Here is a 23,873-nt window from a genome sequence, read left to right as displayed (position 1 = left end):
GGGGGGGGGGGGCGCCTGGGTGGCTCAGTTGGTTAAGTAGCCGACTTCAGCTCAGGTCATGATCTCACAGTCTGTGAGTTTGAGCCCCACATCGGGCTTTGTGCTGGAGAGCCTGGAGCCTGCTTTGGATACTGTGTCTCTCTCTTTCTCTCTACCCCTTCCCCACTCACGTTCTGTCTCTCTCTCTCTCTCTCTCTCTCTCTCTCTCTCTCTCTCTCTAAAATAAATATTAAAAAAAAAAAAACAGAAATGGAGATGCTCTGAAGTGGGAGTGGAGGACTCACTCGCCTCCCACCCTGGTTCCACACTGCCCCAGTCCTGTCAATGTCCCCAACTCTGAGCGACTTGGTTTGAAAACTATGTCACATTCAAAGATTTTCAGGCCTAAACTTCTAAGTTTCCAGTTGTTCCATCAATGTATATCCTCTGGACCTACCTAAAATCTCTTTCTGAGCTTGGCCTATTCACAAGGTCTTCAGAAAACATGGTAGCCCTGGTGATTCCCACATCCACTGTGGGTGACGCACCCCCCAAACCAGCTGCACTGTTGTTCCTGACCCTTCATGACCCTCACTGTTGCTATGGCAATTGCAAATCATTCCTGGCAAATGTGAGCAAAGGGCAGCCATAGAACTGATGACCTTCCACCTCTTGCAGATGGCCCAGGAGGAGCTGGTCTCATGTAGAAACTGGCCTAGTTCTCATTAGTCAAATAAACGCTCCTCAGAATAAGGTAGCACATCATACAATAACACAAGAGGATAAACAAATGGGACATTTTGGTGACAAGGTTTTACTCAAACATCTTTTCCTAAATGGTACTATATATAATTCACCCAACCACCATAAAATGCCTTTCTAATTCGACTTTAATTAACACAATGATTGTTGAATTCAATTCCGTGTGGCCTGGTTCCACTACACAGACAGCCGAGGAGACCTCCTTCCCCTGTCCATTCACACTCCTTCCATCCATGGATGCAGCAAACAAGTAAATCAACATGTGTGAAAACACAAACCCCTTGCCAGTTCCTAGCTTTGTAAACATGGTCCAGTTCCTCAATATTTTGGAGAGTCCATTTCTTCATCTAGAAAATAGGTATAAAAGGCATCCTTTTGGGGAGGTTGTAAAGATTCAGCGAGTTGTTACGTCTACATAAATTGTATTGAACAGTGTCTGGCACACAGTAAATGCTCAAGGCAGGTTAGCTTTTCCTGCTGTGATTGATTTTATTCCACTTGAGAGGAGAAATGAAGGATTCTACCCTTCCAACTCTCAGTGCTGGATTTCAGGGATTGGATTTAACATGTTTATGTTTACTTTGACGTATGAGGCAAGTCTGACGGTCACTTGAAAATCTGAGGGAATTCATTTTTACTTATCCTTACATTTATGTTTATAATATGTCCTACATCTTACAAATGCCATGAAGAGGCAGTACGGAGAAGCTTTCTTCTTCAGGAGTGAACAGAACAGGTACAAGACTGCAGTTAATTCTGGTATTTGAAAGAGCATGTTCATTTCAAGCCCAGTGATCCTAGTTACACCAACACTGCAAGCTGAGAAGTGAGAAAATCTAGATCTAGAATTATTTCCAAGACTTCTTAATTTAAACCTTAACCATTCTAACTTAGAATGCACAGGACCTCACCAGTTACTGAAGCCACTGCATAAGTCAGTAGTTGATTGGCACAGGGCTATGGCAGGATTTAGTGGCCCCTTCTCAAAAAGGAGATAATAAACTTGAGGGTATAATAAATTCTTGGCTATTCACCCAGGACAAAGATCCTACATGACCCTGAAATGGGCTGTCATCAGAGTATTATGTGATTATGCATTAATATATTTTCTTAGGGCAAGAGGAGAGTTTCATAGCTTTCAAATTCTTGGACTTCCACAATCCAAAAATAGGTTAATAACTACTCTTAGCTTAAAAAAAAAAAAAACAAAACATTTTTACTGCTTCCATAAAAGGCTGTTTCTTCTCTCACTCTTGCCAACAGGTGCCAGTACCTCACTCATGTAAGTGACGCTACTTTGGGAGAAAAGAGACCAAAAGAGGATGGAGGGCCATTCTAATGAAATGACATCACTTAATGCACATCCACTAGCAACCAGACTTGCTCAAAATTATACATGCATCCAGGTGTGCCAAGGAACGACATGTAATAGGGAGACTTTACATGCACACACTTGCCTCCGATCAGGTGGAATTCTCAATTTGGTACACCATCTCGAGCCTCTTGGGATCAAAGGACAGCTTACATTCCAGAGGGGCCTTCAGCTAGCAAACAGGTCTTTGACCTCGTCAAGTTACCAGGTTTCTCCTAGCTGTGACTGTTACTCACAGTGAGAAAACTTGGCCATCTCCTCCTGTGGTATCAGGTCACAAGAGCAAGTCTCTTCCAACTACCCTTGCCCTGCTTTTGGGTCTTCTGGAGGCAAAACCTTCCTAGCTCTTTTGTTTCTTTACTCGCTCATCACAGATCGCATTTAGGACACAGCCAATTCCATTCTACAGCCACATGAAGACCTGTAACACTCTCTTCGGTCAAAAGGACATTGTTATAAAGGACAAGCCAATAAGATTTCCCATGTTCAACTATTTCATGTGCATATATTTTTGAGCCAGATGATAATGATTTATCCTCTTTTCCTCTCTGTTGTTTGAACCCAAGTGTACTGTAAATAGAAGACATGCGGTATGCCTGTTTTCCTGGCACATAAGATGGGAAATTACATTTAAAACAAAGTAACAATGATGAAGCCTCAAAACCAGCAGAGACGCTGAGGAGAGGTTCTCAGGCAGAGATGGAAACCCCAAGTTCAGCCCCCGCTCTCTGCACCCACGCCAAAAGCAATGCTTCTCCTCTCCATGTTCAGAAAGATTATAGTTCCTCTGGAATCCTACACTGTGCTTGAGTTCTGTCTTGCTACATATATTTTTTAAGTTTGCAGCTAGAAGGCTCTCTAAAAGCAAAGAGTTTCCCCCTCCCCATACTGCCCCTCCATTGCCTGTTTACAGCACTGCTTTCTTATTTTTCCTGCTTCTACCCAAAGAAATCGAGAATTTCATCACCAGTGTCAGAAAATTAAACCCCAGGGAGCAAAGCAATAGCTCAGAGCATCCCTTCCCTGGCAAAGAGCCAATCCTTGAATATAACTTTGCAAACCCTCTCTGGTTTTCGGGGGTTTAAAGGGATTCAAAACAGAGTCATTTTGAACCATGGTTTTTGACAGCTAAAATCTCTCTGTCTGCACTTCAACTCATCTTTGAAATTAATTTTCAAAAAGCGAGAGAACATTTTTTGATTTAAAGACTGGTTTCATGAAAGAAGTGAGGGGCATGACCTAGCTCAGTTGCACACTTCCAAGCTGAGATCAGCAGTGCGTGCAGAAGAGATGCTTCCTTTTGTGGTTGGGGGTCTTAAGAAGTGTTTGACAGACCATTGTAATAACATCTCTCTTCACAATGCAAACACCAGTAACATGGTCAAGCAGCTCACCACTCAGTTCCGTGCCTGCACCTTTCTCTCTCTTCCCAGCAATGCACAGGGTTGACTCCGCTTAATTTAGTTTTAAAAACACCTTCTTTTGAACTGGATCTATACCTAGGGAGATAAAGCAAAACTCCACTCCTCACACTAATCCTTATCCTTACTAGACAGACCAATGTTCCAGTATAATACACAGTCAACTACAAATCCAATCATACCCAAGCAATGCATGCAGGCTTTGGAATACAGAAGCTCACACATCACGGGAACCCCAGAACGCCTGTTCTTCCATGTGCTTGTTCCAATTCATAGTTTTCTCGGCAGACAATAGGACAAAGCTGCATTTTAGCTCAGGCTGCTAATACCGGCGGACAGATGTGTAAGACTGAGGTTTACTCACCAAGCTCCCGTAAGTCCATCTTTCCCAACTACAATACTGCTGCTAAGCCGCCACCAAATGACTTAGAGTCGTCCCCTGGAAGAACAATGTGCTGGAATACCAGATGGTTCCTGAGTAAGCTTGTTCATGAAATAGGTTTCCAGTTGAGCCATGTGAATGGAGACCTGCCGCACACCTTTGAATGCTACACACTTCGAGTCCAGAAGAATAAGCATGTAGCTTTGCTTATGTTTATGGAGCTGGAGCCCAGGGGTGCTCCGATTGGCAGGAATCGCAGAAAGATCAGCCAATCAAAGGGAGCCTCCATTTCAGGGAAACTCCTGCTCATTTATTTAGCATCTTCAGAGATCATCGGCTTTTTTAGGAAGAGCTTTTCTCTTACAGTATCACAAGAGAAAAAATAATAGCTTCATTTCAATTTTAGTGCCCTATGCTCTTTCATCAATATGTATTACATAGCTCCTCTTCTCGGTATTCCTCAACACCTCCACTTTTCCCATAAAGAACTTTAAAAAAAAAAGGAAGAAAAAGAGGAAGAAGAAGAAAAAGAAAGAGCTGGTGATGGGCTAGAGATAGTTCATATTCATCAGCCTCCACCTTGTTGCAAGAAAGGAGGGGGGAACGCCTGGGCTCAATAATTACTGATTCTGTTGCCATGGAAACAGACTGGCTGCAGCGAGTTGGATTCGTGTAGAACATCTGCTGCCAGACCCATAATCAACTGCAATCTCATCGCTTCCCCTCTCCCTACTTTTATTTGATTGTTAGTTTGCTTTCTCTCTTCTTGTCTTCACATTCAGTTTTTGTTCAGAAATGTCATGTAACTGCCTTACTTTGTACACATAGCACACACATGCCAGAGGTGCTCACATGCCCAGAAATGTGTGTACACAGGAGTGCATCCTAGCAGGATTCTTACGGAAGGATCTATACTCTGATTCCTATTCGGGATGTAAACGAGCATAAATACTGTGTCTCCACCCCTAATTAAAATTTACTAGAAGTTAACCTAAAGAGTTAGTGGGGCTCTTTAAAAATCTTTGTCATCTAATGGCCCTGAAAGGCTCCAAATAAAAGTTTGCAATGGCATTTCTCAGGGGGCACTGTGAATTAAACTGAGAAGCAATTAACCTGAGAAGCTTATAGAAGATTTTTAAGCACAAAATCTTTAGGCTTAGCTTCTTCTCTTGCCCTAGCAACTCACAAGGCACCCTGAACAGTGGGGGTCTCCTTGGGGATTTCCTCAGTCCATTTACATCCCCCCTGACTCCTCTCCTGTTTTCTCCAAATTCTGCTAGTTACATGACTAGAGTTAATGTCGGACTCTGGATGTGCTATCTTTCTCATTAACGGCAGGGGCCACCACTGAGCAATAAATGGCTGCATGGCCAGGTCAGACCCAAGAGGGGACTGAGAGGGTGATAATCTCATCTGTGTGTCTGTGGAAGCCTTCAACTCTGTACAAAGACTGACTGAAGATGTCAAGTGTCAAAGAAGGCTATGATTCTGGCATAAGTTAGAGAATCCTTCAAGAATCCGAATCCTGGTTTTCCATTTTGTCTTTTTGCCCTTGTGATCTTGGGAAGGAATTCTCATCCATGTACTGACTCTCTGGCACCCAAATCCAACTCTGGCCATCTTTCTCAGCATTGTCCAGACGATCTCCACCCTCCAGGGCAGTGGATATCTTGGGGTTTTTTGACTACCTTTCTGGAACATCCCTAACCTGTTCTGCCTACTCTCCTCTACCATGAGGACACCTACCCCTTGCACTGTCACCCTCCTGAGACTGTTCAAATCACCACTTTTTAAATACAGAAACATGTCATTCCAACCTGGTCTTCCCTCAAGCAAATGTAATCAATTATTCCACCGTACACAGTGAGTGTTTATGTGCCAAGCACTGTGCTAGTGACAAAACTAACTGGCATGGTTTTTGCCCTATGGCAAAATAACTTTACTAGAGGAGGCAAAAAAAAAAAAAATGAAAGTATAACTTTTATATGGGATATGAAGGAGAGCACAAAGGAAAAGATTTAACCTAGTGAGGTTAGGAAAAGTATCTCAGAGGCAGAGATACTTAAGCTAAGATCTAAAGGAAGAGTAAAAGTTGAATTAAAAGTGAGGGGAATAGTGTCTCAGACATAAGGAATGGCACATGTGAAGGGCCAGTCTAGATGCACATTGCCTAGGAGGGAGTGTGTCCTCTTTGAAAACCTGAAAGACGCCAAATGCAGCTGACTGCAGTGAGAATGACTGAAAGGATGGAGTGAGATGAGCCTGGACGGCAAGCAAAGGCCAGACCTGTAGGGTCCTAGACAATCACATTAAGGAGATTGTTTCTTATCCTATTAGCAATGACAAACCATTGTACGACTCCATTAAAATGATTCCCTGCCCCCCAAAATACCTATACAACTCAATTTATAAAATAATCTATTTCAAGGCATCCATAATTTGTTGGCCTGATCTACCTAACATTCATTGAGCAATTAAGAGTCCAGATAGCATACTAAGCACTTTATATGAATTAACTGATTTAATCCTCACAAAAACTCTGTGAGGTATTATTATTATCCCTATTATACAGAAGGTGGAAACTGAGGCATAGGAGGTTAAATAACTTGACCTAGTTTACCAAGATAAAATGTGGCAGAGCTGGGATTCTGAACCAAGGGATTCTAGCTCCAGCTGTAGTGTGATCTACAGGGACTATCTGTGTCAGAACCATTTGGGATTCTCCTCAAAATAGAGATTACTGGGATCTGTCCGCAACCCTCCTAAACCAGAATCTCAGGGAATGGAGTCTAGGAACACTTCTCCAAGTTCTCCAGGGGATTCTCATTCACGCCACAGCTTGAGAATCACTCCTAAGAGATGTTTGCATAAAGGAAATTAATTAATCTTCAATGTATAAAATGGAGAAAGTTTTTTTTTTAATTTTTTGAGAATGGGGGCAGGGTGTTTCACTACTGTAAGCCATCCCAAAGGATGCAGCTCTATTAAGCCAAGTTTACCTCCCTTTGATTGACTGCAAACTCTCGAGTTGAGTGTGGGTACCATAGCACAGTGGGTACTGAGCATACATAGCTCAATAGCTTCTAGGAGTACGTATATGAAGAAAGAACATGGGAGTTATCATTTTTTAAATTTTTATTATTTATTTTTGAGAGAAAACAGAACATGAGCTGGGGAGGGGCAGAGAGAGGGAGACATAGAATCTGAGGCAGGCTCCAGGCTCTGAGCTGTCAGAGTCTGACAGAGAGTCTGATGCGGGGCTCAAACCCACGAACCATGATATTCATGAGCCAAAGTCGGACACTTCACTGACAGAGCCACTCAGACGCCCCAGAACATGGAAGTTCTTAAAGGCCAGATTCACCAGTGAGGTAGAGATGCTAGCAACAAGACAGGTAGGTCATGTAGTATTGTGGACACTAAGGAAGGTTGTAAGTTTTCTTTGGGTAATTTTTTTCCCAGAAAATTCACTTTGAAGACAAACTGCAAGGTGGACAGAATATTTCTTTGAGTCTGTTCCAACCCTCCTCTTCTATTCAAAAGCAAGTACGCAGGATCTCTGGTTCACCAAGCTAGTCACGGTTTTAGTTCTGAAAGATAAGCAGCCTCGTCTACATTTCCATAAGGGGTCACTTTATACCAAACAGCCACATGGTCTTTGGAGAAACTTGCAAAGAATTTTTCCCTAGAACCTTGTCCAGTAGTTGTGTTGCTGAGATCACAGACTATCAGTTAATTTGGCCACTGCTGTGTATTCTTTCCTTTCTAGACTGGGCAATGAAAGAGTCTACACAAGCCTCAGAGCTGCCGATGAACCTCAAGAAAGAGAAACCTACATTTAGTTAATTGGTTTATACCTGAACAGACACCCAAGAATTGGTACGAAGTGTAATGGACCTGCACTACGGAGGCTCAAAATGTACTGTTGGTGGCATGTCATCAAGCTTCTAAACACCTTCGTATTTATCATGTGCTGTGCACAGATAGTAGAAGGGAATCAAAGCATCAAAACCTGGGAAATAGGGGAGGGGGAAATCATCCCTGGGCATCTGGATAAAAATCAGAAGAAATCTCTCCATTTCAACCCCCACATTATAGCCTGTATTCTCTGTTCCGTGCTTGCTAGGTATTTGCTAGTACCATTTACAATTATTATTAGCAAATTTAGTGTATAGTTCACATACCTTTGTAGTGCTTTTTAAATAAATTCACAAATCAAAAAAGAATTGCTGGGTGATTTGTATTTGGGGGTCAGAAAATATAGTGACTGCTGTAGAATGATTTCTAAACTAGCTGGCTAAATTTCTCTTAGTTTACCTACCAGTCTTAACTAAAATGAACACCATTTACAAGGAGTATTTAAAAAGGAGCTGAAGGGGATTCCATGTACTGGGCTATGGGAGGTGGCGCTAATAGCAAATCCTTCCATTTTCCAACTCCTGGTCCCAAACATTATTTCCACAATCTGCACCTTCATTTCATCAGGATGCATGTTCATCACTGGCAATAGATGTGATGGTGATGACTTCCTTAGTTCATGACATGGCTACACTGAATCCCATTTTTTCTTTGGTCAACTGATTCTTAAGGAGGTCATGAGGATCACATTGAGCCTCAAAAAACTTCTGAAGAAGTAGGGTGTATATTGTTGAAGGCTTACCTCTAAGTACATCTTAGCCTTCCTTTTTTTATTTAAAAAATTTTTAACATTCATTTCTTTTTTTTTTTTTAATTTTTTTTTTCAACGTTTATTTATTTTTGGGACAGAGAGAGACAGCGCATGAACGGGGGAGGGGCAGAGAGAGAGGGAGACACAGAATCGGAAACAGGCTCCAGGCTCTGAGCCATCAGCCCAGAGCCTGACGCGGGGCTCGAACTCACGGACCGCGAGATCGTGACCTGGCTGAAGTCGGACGCTTAACCGACTGCGCCACCCAGGCGCCCCTAACATTCATTTCTTATTGAGGGACGGAGACAGACAGAGTGTGAGCAGGAGAGGGGCAGAGAGAGGGAGACACGGGATCCAAAGCAGGCTCCTGGCTCTGAGCTGTCAGCACAAAGCCCGACATGGGGCTCAAACTCGCAAACCACGAGATCATGACCTGAGCCAAAGTCGGATACTCAACCGACTGAGCCACGCAGGCACCCTTACTTCTTAGCCTTCTTAAGGCATATCCCCTCTCCTGACCATATATGCAAATATGCACATACATGAGCATACACACACACACACACACACACACACACACACACACACACACTCTGACTTTACTTCCACCCCGAACAGAAACAGGCCCATGCAGACCAATCCAGATCATATCTTCCAAGGATGTGAGGTCAGAAGTAGTGACTCTGCCCTAATAGGTCAGAAGTATAATTACTACCAGCTCAGTTCAACTATTTTATTTTATTCAAGAGACGTATTTCTTTAGTTAGTTGGGTTAACTAGTAGATCATTATCTCTGATTTTTTTTTTACATGATGCATTTTAAAATGAAAACATATGCAAAACTTCAACTAAACATGGCCAGAATACCTTTTACATATCCTTTTATCCCCATGGGGAGATAATCATAACAATATTCCATAGAAAAATCCTCATACAAAAAGGTAGATGCTTCTCTTTCCCTCACCCTTATTGGGAGATGACCATAAGCAGAACTTACCAAGTCTGCTTAATGGCACTCTATCTTTAGGTCCCTGGATGCTAAAGATTGTATGATACAGTGATACAGTGCTGACATCTGTGGGAGGATGAGAGAAATAATAGCAAATGTATATGCAGTGCTTATGATGGGCCAATACCATTAAAAATGCCCATTTTCCAAAAAGGGAAACTGGGACCTACAACTTTTAAGTAGTGCATCTACAGTCACCATCCAGTAAGGGTGCAACTCAGCATTCAAAGTCAGGTGTCTGTGAAGTACCACAAGCAGTTTACTACACCACAGGCTCAGAGCTCCTACAAGCGAGTTGCTGGAGCAGCTGGGATGATTCCAATAGCATCCTAAGGGAGAGTTCCATTTTGTAACTCATATTCATGAGACATTAATAGGAGTAGGTTTATTTCCCTGGACTTGGCCATTTTTGTATTCTCCTTCAAAATGCCTAAAATATAAACAAGAACTACAAACACCAAAATAAAACCAAATCTACAAAATGCAAACATGTCTATGAATAGATCTTCTATTCTTTCCTCTTCTAGACGTTGACCTCGGATGTGTGACCATGACTGGCATTCAAAGGGTTGGAGAGTTGAGGTTTGGAAGTCCTTGAGGTGTGATTAAAGTTGGGCAAATGGGGTGGGCTGACCTGAGAACAACACGGAGGCCAGAAGAGCAAGGCCCAATATCATGCATGTCTTATAATTCTGGAGTGCCTTCAAAGGAATAGTTGGTGAAATTCTGAAAGCTTATCATCTTGCCAGCTTGAATTTTCCAAATATACCAGGGAAAGGCATTCCAGAAATGCAGGCTGATGAAAAATCACGCCAAAAGGAAAAATGAAAATGCCAAAATCCTTAACTCAGCTTTGCCAAGCATGTCCACTGGCAATATGGTGGCAAAAAGCTACTGAGCCAAAGGCAGGGTATTCTTTAGGTGACACAAAATGAGAAACAGTTTCTTCACCATCAGGAAAAGGGAAGCTTCGGGGCTGTTATCACATTCTTCTTGGTTTCCAGATCTAACGCATGAGTAAACCTCTTTCAATTCTGAAACACATATCAATTTCACACACAAGTAATCTACCTTTCGAGAAAAAAAAATTAGTTTCTGATATTCTCAATAAGAGAACCAATTTCACAGCAGTTGGTAGAGATTAAATCTATGTTTTATAAAATAGTTAACATTCAATGCCGTTCCTTTCTCTGCTCTTTCTGCTCACAGATTCACGGATAATCTGTGGTCCTTGTCTCTTGTTACAACAGGGATTATATTGCAACAGAACAGGGCAAGCCAGAGAAGAGGGGAAAGAATGGAGGGTTTGCTGTGCAAGAGAGAACCAAGATCAAGATGAGTAGATGCAGTACATCCAGGCAAGGATGTAGGAAATGGGGGTTCCAGAGATATAGGGAGTCAGTTCCTGAGGGTCACGCTCTGAGGTATGAAAGGGGAGAGAGGCAGAGCAGAATGAGTTTGAGGGCTTGAAAGGGGGCCCAACAGGTCTGAATGGGCCCAGATATGGAGCCACAAGGTGAGGACACCCACAGGACCAGAGGCGATCACCATATGGGATTCCATGGCAAGTCCTGTTTAAACCAGTTATTTTTACATTATCCATTGGTAAAGAAGTTGACTCTGGGGGCGCCTGGGTGGCTCAGTTGGTTAAGCATCCGACTTAAACGCAGGTCATGATCTCACTGTTCGTGGGTTTGAGCCCCGTCTTGGGCTCTGTGCTGACAGCTCAGAGCGTGGAGCATGCTTCAGATTCTGTGTCTCCCTCTCTCTCTCTGCCCCTCCCCTACTCATGCTCTGTTTCTCTCTCTCTAAAAAATAAACATAAAAAAATTAAAATCATTAAAAAAAAGGAAGTTGACTCTGGCAGAGCCAGTCAGTCACATCACAACTATGTGCCCAGAGTTTCAATGAGTATCAGCAACAACCCAGCACCTTCCTAAGAAAACCCACTCAGACTGTGCCTGCTCCTGGCAAACCAGCATTGTCACCACAAGGACAGGTCTGTTCTTCCAACTCATTTCTTCAAATCCTTCAGCTTGTAAGAGCCAGACCACTTCAAACTGCTCTCTATTGTACTTCCAATTAAATGAAGCTTTGAAATGTGAACCATAACCTCTAGACAAATGATATTGACAGGCTATTCCCAACTCTCACAAACAATGAGCCCTGAAACCTAATTTGTGCAGCAATTAAATTCACACAAAAATATAATTTTATTTTATTGCTCGGTGCTTGCCTGTATCTTTAAGCTAGCAAAGTGTAGGAAGGAGTTAACTTGATAATATAAATAAAAATTGCCCCCAAAAGGCAGTAACCAATCCATTTACATGCAAAAATGCTCCTCTTCCAAGTCATCCCAAGGCAAATATGAAACATGATTTCCGAAATGCATCGCCTACAATTCTCTCGACACAGTGACAGGCATGAGAATTGTGGAGCAAAATACTTTCAATAATCACACAGCTTCCACCATGAAAAAGTGCTGCTGCTTATATTTGGGGGGGGGTCTATTGTGTGTTAGATGCCATGCTGCTGCTTATATTTGGGGGGATCTATTGTGTGTTAGACATTGCAGCGGTTCTTTGCATATACTGAAAAAAATATATTTTACCCAAAAAGTTCAGTTTGGAAGTACGGAATTGGCCTCCAGTCATTCAATTAATGTTTAGGAAGTGCCAATAATGTGCTTTTCACATGTTGCCTCATGTTCTTTTCAAGTCTCGGGAATCCAAGAATGCAGCCTTAATATCTTGAAAGTAATAAAGCACCACTTACTAAGTTTTCTCTTCATGTATTTCTTAAATTTCATGGTTTTGTTTGTTTGTTTGTTTGTTTGTTTCCTAGTGAACTCTGTTCTGCTCACCTGGTAAGTTTCTATTCATACATTAAAGTCTTCCAAAGTAAGGAATTCCCTCCTCTGAATTACTTCCATACAGTTGCATTGGACTTTTGCTATTGCACGTGTCATGTTATTTCATAATTATCTCTTTGTTGAGCTATCCCCAATACTGCGAATTCCTAAGAGTCAGATATTAACACAACACCAGGAATACTATCTCTAGGGATCTCTGACGCCTTAGCCAAAAATACAAAAGCTTATTGCAAACCTTTATACTTATGGAAGTTACAAAAGCCTTCTGAGCACTTGTTGGTCATTCTACCCACCATCATGGATAAAGTTAGGAGACAAGGATAGCTTTGAAAACAACTCAGTGAATCATCTCTTATGTCTCCCATTCCTCCCTCCTCCCAGCCCTGCAATCCCTAGCCTGAGAGGGAAAAGTATGCGCTGGGAAGCACATCTGAAAACTCCCTTTCGGAAACCCATTTTATGTATGTATGTATGTATGTATGTATGTATGTATGTATGTATGTATTTACTTATTTATATTCTTTTTTTTCACAGTTTTATCTTTTTATTATTTTTTTAAATATGAAATTTATTGTCAAATTGGTTTCCATACAACACCCAGTGCTCATCCCAACAGGTGCCCTCCTCAAAGCCCATCACCCACCCTCCCCTTCCCCCCACCCCCTATCAACCCATTTTATAGGCAGTCCAGGTGCAGGGCCCAGCCCTGTCTGTTATCTGGTTCATTTTTTCAAGGATGTCACATCTGTTCACTACTCCCTTCCAGTTAATGAGTCTTCCTTGAATAGAGCCTCAGAGGGCTTTTGATCTTTGTACCAATCAACTTCAGGATAAAGTACAGGACAGTGACTGAGCTAGTACAGCTGGCTTAAACCCATGCTTTATTTCAAGGAAGAATAAACAAAATTTAGCCTGACTTTATAACATGGGGTGTTGAGATCAAAGAATTCCCTCCAGACCAGAACTACTAATCATACCAGATTTGGAACTTGGTGACCATTCTTCATCCCAGTTTTTAAAAATTTTTTTTAAAACTATGACTGTAAGAACATGCATGCTCAGTAGAGAAAATGTATAATGTTAAAAACATAATAAAAGAGGGGGGCACCTGGGTGGCTTAGTCAATTAAGCAGTCAAGAGTCTGATGTTTAACTTTGGCTCAGGTCATGATCTTGTGGTTTGTGAGTTTGAGCCCCCCATCAGGCTATGTGCTGACAATGCAAAGCCTTCTTGGGATTCTCTCTCTCTCCCTCTCTCTCTATCCCTCCCCTGCTTGTGTGCTCTCTCTCTCTCTCTCTCAAAATAAATAAAGTTAAAAATCACATAATAAAAAAGAAAAAAATTATAATTAATCACATCACGCAGAAGAAACCATTGTTAAAAAGAAGGTCTAAAACTTCTTAGTTTTGGGACCACCTGGGTGGCTCAGCCGGTTAAGCGTCGGACTTTTGATTTAAGCTCAGGTTGTGATCTCAGGGTCGTGGGATTAAGCCCTATGTTGGGCTCCGTGTTGAGAATGGGGTTTGCTGAAGATTCTCTCTCTCACTATCCCCCTCTTCCCCCTCCCCAACTTGTGCATGCTCTCTCTCTTTCTAAAATAAAAATAAACAAATATTTTTTAAAAAGCATATTAGTTTTTATTTGTATTTAGTAAGATAAAATTTTACGTTTTGCTCCCCCACATTTAATATAATATAAAAAATATTTTCTTATATTTAGATATCATTCACATATGTCATTTTCAATGACTGAAAAATTTAACATATTAATAAATGTGCCCATAAATGAATTTATCATATCCTCTTTGCTGGGTTGTGAGTTATTTTCCATTTTCTTGCTGTTATAAATAATAATGAAATGAACATCTACATACATAACTTTCTTTTTCTCCCCAGAACATCTATGATTCTAAACAGCCACATTGTATTGTGTGACTTTGTAAATGAAGTCATCAATTGTTGGTGAATTTCCCAAATGCACTTTGTCCTAATAGCTTTCTTAAAATTCTATTGAAATGTCAAGGTTTCTACCAGCAAAGTGGTAGCAAGGGGCCCTTTAATGTCACTGTGGATGGCAAGTCTTCTGTTCCTTTTTATCGAAGGAGCTCCAGGGTCTCCTGCCCCATATAAACAAGGGAGGGGCAGAGAGGGGTAATTAACTTCACAAACAACCAGAAGCTGGTTGTCCCAGGCCCAGCCACAGCTTGGTCTGAGATGTGAAAGTTTCTTCAAGCATCTCAGCCCCTGGTTTATGTGCAGGAGTACATGCCAGCATGAAACATCAGTTAGCTTTTGTCAGGAAGTAAATGCCACCACAACAAAATCTAAAAGTGTTTTTAAGACACACACACACACACACACACACACACACACACATATACACAATTCCCTTTTTTTTCTGTCTTCTGGAAATGCCTTATTCTTTTTTCCTGGTCCTAAAAGAAATCATCACACTGAAGAATCACTTCTCCTGCCATACCTTAGCCACACAATGCCCTTCACTTATGGCCTAAATTTGTTGTATAATTTGCAAAGTTTGTTCTAGAATGTGATTTTTCCTTTTAAAACACTATCAGCTTAGTAAAAAGAAAGACATTATTATCTTCTTTCTTTTCTCCATTAATGGCTGGGTAAAGATTCAATCCAGGTCACATGTGTTGAGCACGTATATAATTTTTTTGGTAGGCACCCTGGGGTAGAGGGGTGAGGAAGAATTTGTCCTTGTTCTGAGGAATAAGAGTGATAGAGTGTGGATAACTAAGTCTATGACCATGGTTTTCAATGGGTTTGTCTAAGATTCTGCAGTATTGTCTCAAAACAGCCATGAGGTGGGCCAGGGACCCATTTTAGCAGGCTAATTTGCTAAAATAAGTTTTCAAACTCAATGTATGGCTGAGTACGTTAAAGTGCTACAAGAGAGGTAAAAAGAAAGTGTGCCTGAGAGGAAACAGTTAATTCTGCTTCCATGGAGGGGTTCCACAGGGCCCATGAGCTGGACGTTGAAGGATGGGCAGAATTTCAACCAAAGGGAGAAGGGTCTTCCTTGCAAGGGAACATGGGTGAGGACAGAGACTTGGAAGTACAAGGTATGCTCAGGGAGCCATCCATATGATTAATTAGAGGTTAGTAGGGGTGTGTTGAAGAGTTCAATGGGCATTTTGTTTGTAAAAGTGGTTCGCAATAGAATGAAAAGGTTCAGTTACCATGCTTGAGAAGAGGGAGGCAAAGGTTTTTGAGTGTGGATGCATTATGAGAAGAATTGTATTCTAGAAAGGTGTTTCTGGTAGGGGGAAGAGAACTTACACATGGGCTGAGTCCGGATTCAGGGAAAACAATAAAAGGACAGACAGAGTCCATGTAAGAGATGACGGTGTCAGGAAACAGGGCCATAACAGTAAAAGCCAGATGGCTCCTTCTTACACATGGTTGGATCCACAGGATGTGGGGACCTGGCAGGAGAGGATAGGAAGCCAGGGATCACTCAGAGTTCCACGTCTAAGAGATGAGGTGAGACGCCATGCATCTCCTGGAGTTGAAGGATGGTTGAAGATGAGACACTGTGGGTAGAGGGGAGGAGGTGGGAGAGAAATGAGAAGGGCTTGAGAAATGGGCAAGTTGAAGAGTCAGTGAGAAGTGGCAGTGGTGCCTCAGGAGTCAGGGAATAGACCAGATTCTAGGAAGCACAGGCAGGGCACACAGTGCTTCAGAGAGACGGAGCAGGATGAGCACTGGGAAGAGACCTGACACTCGGGAGGTAACTGCTGACCTAAATAAAGCAGTTTTAGTGGGTGGGCGTGGGTGAGCATCAGACCACAGTGAGTGGAGGAGGCAGGCAAGTGGAGACGGCATTCTCTCTTGGAAAATTTGGCAGTGCAGGGAAGGAAAGAGATTGGGTAAGAACTTGAAAGAGGAACGGGGGTGAAAAAAAATTTTTATGGATAGGAGAGATTTGGGTAGCTTTTTAGGTTGAAGAGACAAAATTGAGGGGGAGGAAAGGAGGATGCCAATAAGCATAAAAATGTAAGGGATAAAAGATTTATTTTTACAAATTTTTTGATGTCTATCTTTCTCATCAGAGCAGGGAGTCATAACAATGTGACTTCTTTCCAGTCTTAAATTAGAACAACTCAACAATTCCTCTCAATCTCCACTTGTCTCTTAGAAATCATGTCTTTTGTGGCTGAAGAGGTTTTTGAATATTCAAAATACGTATTAGTGCATTTTAGAGGCAGGTTTCTTTTCTTGAGCTTAGTTATATATTTTAGTTACCTTTTAATTTTTTTTCTAAAAATATCACTGTAACTGGAACTATGATTATTATCTTATTTCTTCCTTTAATATAGATAGCATATCATGTATCTATTCTGTGTGTGTGTGTGTGTGTGTGTGTGTGTGTGTTGTGTTTATTTGCAAAGCCACAGGAAGATGTTGTTTAAGAAGGAGAGAATCAAAGGCTGCAAAGAAGGCAAACAAGACAGATTTTAAAATGTCCACCAGAGGCCATTCTTGACTTCGTCAAAACCAATGGCTTTTGTGGCTAAAGAGGTTTTCAAGTATTGACAGTATAAATTAGTGCCTTTTAGAGTCTTATCGCTCTTCTTCTGCTTTAGTTATATTTTTAGGAGGGCAGAAGACAGGTTGCAGTGGATTAATAAATTACTGAGACGTGAAAACAAGAGGTGGCAAACTGAGGCAAGTATGTGAGGAAATACGGCTTGGACTGAGGGCTGGATGGAAGATCAAGAAGGTGTTATTTGTTTTTTCAAATGCAGGAGATGTGAGTACATTTATATGCTGGTAAGAAGACAGCATCAAGAGGACAAGATTGATGATATAAGGACCAGACTGTATTAATTGATCAAGTGGTAGCCCAGAGAAGATGAGAAGAGAGAAAATTCAAAGGAGGAATTCAAAGGCCTCCACCTCAGTGGCTTCCAGGAACATCTTCGTCCAGAAAAAAAAAGGGGGGGTGTGGTGAGGGCAGATGAGGGACAAGAGCCCAGGGTTGTGTGGTCAGCTCAAGGCAGAGCTGGAACAGAATCCACGCCTCCCCACACCTCGTCTGGAGCAGTATGCCATCCTTCTTGTACTTTTCTTCGTGGAAATGGCCCAAGTGCTTTATATATACTAAGATGAACCATAAAGAATATTTAATTTTCCAATTCAGAAATGGATCAAGTATTGTCCATTTCATATTATCATCCTAATACTGGCTCATTTAACCCTCACAACAGCATATATTAAATTCCATATTTCACAGATGAAAAGGCTGAAAAAAGGGGGTAGGGATATTAATGTGCCCAAGGTCACCCAGCAAGGAAATAATGGAGCTCAGGTCTGAAGCCCAGTCCTTGAGTCCAGGGTCAATGCTCCTGACTTACTGAATCTATTGACTGAATGTACTGAACTTATTGATTGAACTTATTCTTCTTTGTGAATTTCCAAGTCCTTCTCTTGATTCCTCAGGCACAGGAGGCAGTTGGGGAGGGCAGGGGTAGGGAGGGATGTGGAGTGAGGGGTGAAGGTGGGGAGCCGAGGCTCAGGCTGTGTCTGTGGCAGCTTCGGTTCCCCATTATCATCCAACTCTGTCCTAAAGCGTTTTGTAACTTGAAAATTCAATGAATACAAAATGCTGGTAAACTGCATCCAAAAACCACTGATATCTTCTACTCACAGTCTTATTTTTCTGGTATGTGCACAAGTGAATTCTTATCTATCTGAAAAAATTCAAAACCAACTCTACATCCCTGACTGACCAGTGTGTGCTTAGTTAAGGCTTGGAAGCAAAAAGCCAGGATCGCCCATTCCCCTGACCACAATAAAAGAAGTCAACAAGCCAAGAAGCTTTTTCCAACACACTCGAGAGCAAGAGCATCTCCATTTTATATGCACTTTTTATCATGATCAACACATTGTAATAGGAACAGTATCTCTGAGGCATGGTCTTACCCTTTTCTGCTTCTGCTTGAAGGACTCCTAGTGGCCTGGGAGCTTTCGGACAGAATCTCATGGCTCTGTGATTCACAAAATGGAAATCTGGCATTATATGCCAGTGACATTCACTTCTGTGGCAGCTCAAGCAGCAAAAAGCCATATGCCACACACCTCAGATCCAGCCAAGCCACGCAAACGTAAATGTGAAAGAGAAATAAGGAAATTGGGACCAGAAACGCTCTCGGGAGCTGACTGCCTCCAGCACCTAAAACACATAATCACTGTGGCAAGAACCAAATCTTCCTACTCTTACGACACTCTTGGGAAATGTAATTTTTTTTTTTTACTAATTTAAGAGAACTTTGGGAGATAAAGGTAAAATACAAAAGACCATTTTTTGTGAATGATACGGGGAGCTCACATTTACTATTTAACATGACTGCTACACAGGTACATGTCTGCCGGGTATGTAGTCACCTAAATGGGTGGACCTGCCAGCAGGCACGTTTGTCTTCTGCACTGAAGGTCTCTCAGCAGCCATCCTGTGAAAGGATGAGCACCATTATTGACGTTATTTTCCCTACTGGCCTGGAAATAAGACTAGTGGGAAACAGAGTACTCCCCAAATGGCCACCGTATGTGGTTTAAGATCAAGGAAAAAAATTAAACAGAGGGATTTCTTTTTTTAACTAGGGGTTCTAACCACTCTCCTTGGAAAAAAGAAATTCAGTTTATTTTATGACTGTTCAATGTCTTTGAGGCTCTCATTCGCCTTATATAAAGCTACATAGGTGGAAAAATAATTACTACCACTTTTGTTAAGAAAGGAATGGCAGGTTGCTTGGGTGGCTCAGTTGCTTAAGCATCTGACTCTTGATTTTGGCTCAGGTCATGATCTCCTGGTTCGTGGGTTCAAGCTCTGTGTCAGATTCTGCACTGACAGTGCGGAGTCTGCTTGGGATTCTTTGTCTCCTGTCTCCCTCTCTTTCTGCCCCTCCCCTGTTTGCTCAAAAATAAATAAATAAAACATTTTAAAAAATAATGAAATGGCAAAATAATTTTATAATCCCTCCAAGTATTGTCATCTGAAGAAGAGGATCTGACTGAAGGATCTAGAAATGTTTCTCAGTAAGGCCTAATGGCATTTGGGGTAAGAAAATTCTTTACTTGGTAGAACTGCAGAATACTTAGTACCTATGGTCTCCAGGAATTGAACAAGAGTGACCATTCCATATTAAAACAGTGTAAATTAATTCATCTTATTGGCTAGGTGGACTGTTTTAAATAATGTGTGAATTAAACATTTCTGGCCACTTATTCATTCAACATTCAACCCAAAGTAATTGGGAAGATACTATTTCAAAAATACCTGGAGAATATTAGGATTTAAAGTTATAGTTCTTGCTCTCAATGCTATATTGACTTAATTTAGAAAGGTAAGTTTGTAACTAAATAACTACTACTATATAGCTAGAAGATATTTTCCAAAAGAAGTTCACGCTTCCATGTCATGGGGGTAGAGTGACAGAATTTCATTCTGAATGAAAAGGAGATGGTAATCATCCAAGGTGGTATCCCTGAGGTGGCAATGTGTAAATTCCTAAAACAGAATTTCAACAAGCAGATGAGGGAAGGGTGGCAGAAGGAATGAGGGTGAGTACATATCTGCAACATGAAAGTACCATAGCATACACAAGGTACTGGCAGTTCAGAATATTACAGAGCTTAGAGCAGGTGCAACGTGAAGATATGAGGACGAAGCAAGAAAAGTACATTAGGTTAATTAAAGAGATATCTAAACATCTTGCTAAGGCCATGAAAATTTATGAGGCAGGTAATGGACAGCCATGATGGATTAAAAGCAAGAATGATATAGTCAGATCCATGTTGGAGGACATTTGGAAAGTAGGAAGGTTTCAAAGGTGGAAGATAAGTTACTGCAATAGCTGGTGTCTCAGTCAGCTACTACCACACTATGTGTAACAAATAATACCAATAGCTAAGAATTTCTTCTCAAACTCACAGGTCTATAGATCAGCCAAGGTTATAGTTTTAAGCTGTAATTCTATGGGATGATTGGGGAAACTGTACTCATATGCCTCATTCTGAGACCTACACTGAAGGAGGAGTGGCTGCTCAGGGAGTATACTTCATATCATGATGAAGGCAGAAGTGCAAGAGCCCATGCCAACCACACATGCAATATTCAGGCCTCTGCTTTCTTCATATTTGTGATCATTTCACTGGCCAATGTGAAAAGTTAAAGGGTAGGGGAAATGCGATTCACTCCCCATCAGACTGTGGCAAGGATGTATAGATATATATCACCCCTATGGATCAGTAAAGGACTGCAAGCAGACATCCCATCTATCAGATTTGGAGAAAAGAGGAAGATCTGAGCTAAGGCAATGATGAGAAGGCAAAGGACCTTAGTTACTGTAGCGGCTTTAGCCACCAATTGGCTTCACAAAGAGGAACTTGTCCATAAACTTCCAAATAGAAACTCATTAGATTGCCAGCTCCAGGAAGTCAGAAACCACCTATCTAGTTCACCTCTGTATTCCCAGTGCCTAACACCATGCCTTCTGTGTTGTGGACACAAAGTAGTATTTGTTGAAAGAATACACAGCATTTGAAGTGTAGGTGAAATAGTGACACTATTTACCAAGATATGGAACACTAATGTGGCCATGCTGTGTGTATGATGGTTGTGGGATAGTAACACTGAATACTGTCTACATCCGAGGCACTGAGTAGATCCTGAGAATACAGAAAAAGCAAGGAACTGCTCTCAAGAAGACTATTAAATAGACAACTGCAGTTCACGGTGGTTAAGTTCTAAGGTAATGGTATTATTAGGGCAAAAGCAAGGGGATCACTTGAGGGTCATCTGAGTATGTCGTTGGCACAAGTGACAGCGGCTGGCTTGAGAACTTCCCCAAGGAAGATGTACACCTAGTGCGGGAACAATATCTGACTTAACTACCTATCTAAATGACTTCTTCCCACATAGTTTCACTGAGCACCTACTATTATTTTTAATTTCAACAGAACTGTGTGGAAAACACAGAAATAATAAAAGGAAGGGGAAAGGGAAGGAGAGGAGAAGAAGAAACCAGCAGTTTAGAGTTCTCATCTCTCTGGTTCAAGTATTCATGTTTACTTTTCTTCCTATAACAAATTTAGTCTTGCTTTGGTACCCTCTTCCTTTGTTCCTGCTTTTGACCTGTTTGGCCTGGTGGCTTAGCTCTATGCTGGACATGGAGAGAGCAGCTAGCATCTGGCGTTGAACCAGCAGGTGAGGGTTTTAGTTTCTATTTGGTAAAATAAAAGTGGACTGCTTGACCCATCATTCACTGCTGCTCAGATATAAAAGCATGGTTTTGAAAACCCTGCATAGACATATAAGCAATTTAAATCAGCAGGCGAATTGTACACATTTAAATAATTAACTCTATTTTAAAACTTCTGACCCCTTAGATCTGGTATTTCTGCAGGAGATACTTAGAAATTTCACTTGGGATCTTCAACTTCTCCCGGCTCTTATACTGGAGTCTTAACAAACGGCTTCTGACACCACTCTCTTGTTCTGACTCCCTGTCTCATCTTATCTAGGGCACCTCTTTGCCTTCCATCCCTTGCCTCTTCCTAACCTCTGGCACCGTGAGTTGGCAAAAAGAGCATGTAAATGACAGTACCTTTACGATCTTCTGTTCTACCTTAGGAAACACATCCCTTTGTAGAACTGTGTTCTCAACTCCCATATTACATATAAACACTCACCTTCTTTGCAATTACAAGATAAATATTTTCTTTTAAATCAAGGAGGACTCATATTTCATGAGAGATTTGCATCTAATGGTACTCTTCTTAGCTGTCCAACTCTGATTCCTACCTGCCCTTTAATTTAAAATGCCTAAATCTCATTATGCCTTACTTAAAATGTAGGTAGCTTCTTTTTAATTGGACATATACTAATAAAATGATTTCTGTGCCATTATCAAATCCCTAACACAATCCACAATGGAATATGGAATCCAGGTCATAGGAACCAGTTAACAATTCATTCAGCACCCCAAAGTGTAGTTAACAAAAGGGAGAGAAGTTTCAGAAGTCGTTGAGCAGAGTTACGTAGAGCAGTTAACTTAGAGTCACTATTATTTTCATGTTCAGAGATGATCTACAGATGAACCAAGGGACTGATGTATCTTACTGCTGTCCAGTGGAAGAAACTATAATTTTTTTTGTCTCCTAATTAGCAAGTGTCAGTTTAGCACATGTTATACCTATAAAGAGACACTGACTCCAGGAAGACTGGAAACTAGGAGAACTCAAAGCTAGACCTTGCACCTAAAGGAACCTCTAAGATGTAGATTTACTATTGTCAGGCTTATCCAAAATTACTCATCAGACTCAATCATGGTAATTATCATTTTTATAAATGCTCCAGTTAACGTTAAGAAAGAGAACATCAAGAAAGAAAAACACATTAGCAATGTTTCAGCCAACTAAACCTAACAGTTGATTCTTGAACAAATTTTAAACAGTTTAACCATTTCTTAGGGAAATTACATAAACAAAGTCAACAAAATCTAACTCTTTCTGGATGACTCAGGATATAACCCCTTCAGAAGGAGATACCCTGGGCTATTAATGGCACGACCTGGGACAATCCCTAGAAATAGACCACTTTATGAACACTCTCACATTTCTCATAAAAGTCATACAGACCCTGTGCAGCTGGGACCACGAGGACAATATGGTGGGATGGGTATTCTATTACCTTAATCACTAAATCCACAGGAAAAGCTTGGTTTTTTTTTTTCTGGAAATGTCTGCTATTAGTGTTGCCATAACTATCCTTTTCCTTTTCAGAGGCATCTAGAAACATGTGTCACCTAGTGGTTGCTTCAGGCAAGACTGAGCCAAGTAGTTTATCTGCCCGATGTGGTCCAGAGAGCTCAGAGCCCGCCTAGGGGCAGTGATTTCCCATTCTCATCTCACAGATGAGCAATCTGGAGCTCACAGGGCTGAATCCCTTGCACAAGGCTATGCAGCTGGCTGGGGAGAGAATGACAAGTGTGCTGTGCCTCTGAGATTTGGCTAAGCTCCTCAGTCACTTGCAGGGTATCTGTGGGCAGGCTGGGGAGGGGCATCCCTTGTGACCAGAAACACACAGAGAGGACTTCCTCCTTGCTCAGGAATCTGTCCTCATTGCAGTCAACATCTCCTTTTGCAGCCAAACCAAAGTTCAATGGATTTTCACACAGAGGTATGGAAAAATCTGTATTTATAGGTATTTGAACAAACTACCTTGGAAAATCAAAGCAGGCCAACTATACTACACAACCAAGTGCAAATGACTGTCAATTTAGGTTATGACTGTTGAGACCAGCACATGGTCCCATTTGTATGGGCCAATTTACAAAGCCAAGCTTTAAGGGCCTCACCTTCACTGTGATTTGGGGAAATAT

At 41.4% G+C, this 23,873-nt stretch overlaps 1 protein-coding gene across 8 annotated transcripts in view; it reads right to left on the bottom strand.

Annotated features, from left to right (window-relative positions):
- Positions 1-23,873, bottom strand: part of ELMO1 (engulfment and cell motility 1) — a 641,219-nt gene that overhangs the window by 134,245 nt on the left and 483,101 nt on the right. The window contains exon 1 of one of the 8 annotated variants that reach the window (XM_040472233.1): positions 3,899-4,190. The exons of the other annotated variants lie outside the window; for them this stretch is intronic. The gene's annotated coding sequence lies outside the window, so the exon portion shown is untranslated. Of the gene's footprint in view, positions 1-3,898; positions 4,191-23,873 lie in introns of those variants that run through there. 8 annotated transcript variants of the gene reach the window in all.

Source organism: Herpailurus yagouaroundi, unplaced genomic scaffold (assembly GCF_014898765.1).
Source record: "Herpailurus yagouaroundi ecotype Mexico unplaced genomic scaffold, PumYag 100, whole genome shotgun sequence".
Taxonomy (NCBI): domain Eukaryota; kingdom Metazoa; phylum Chordata; class Mammalia; order Carnivora; family Felidae; genus Herpailurus; species Herpailurus yagouaroundi.
This window is presented reverse-complemented; position numbering and strand designations above follow the sequence as displayed.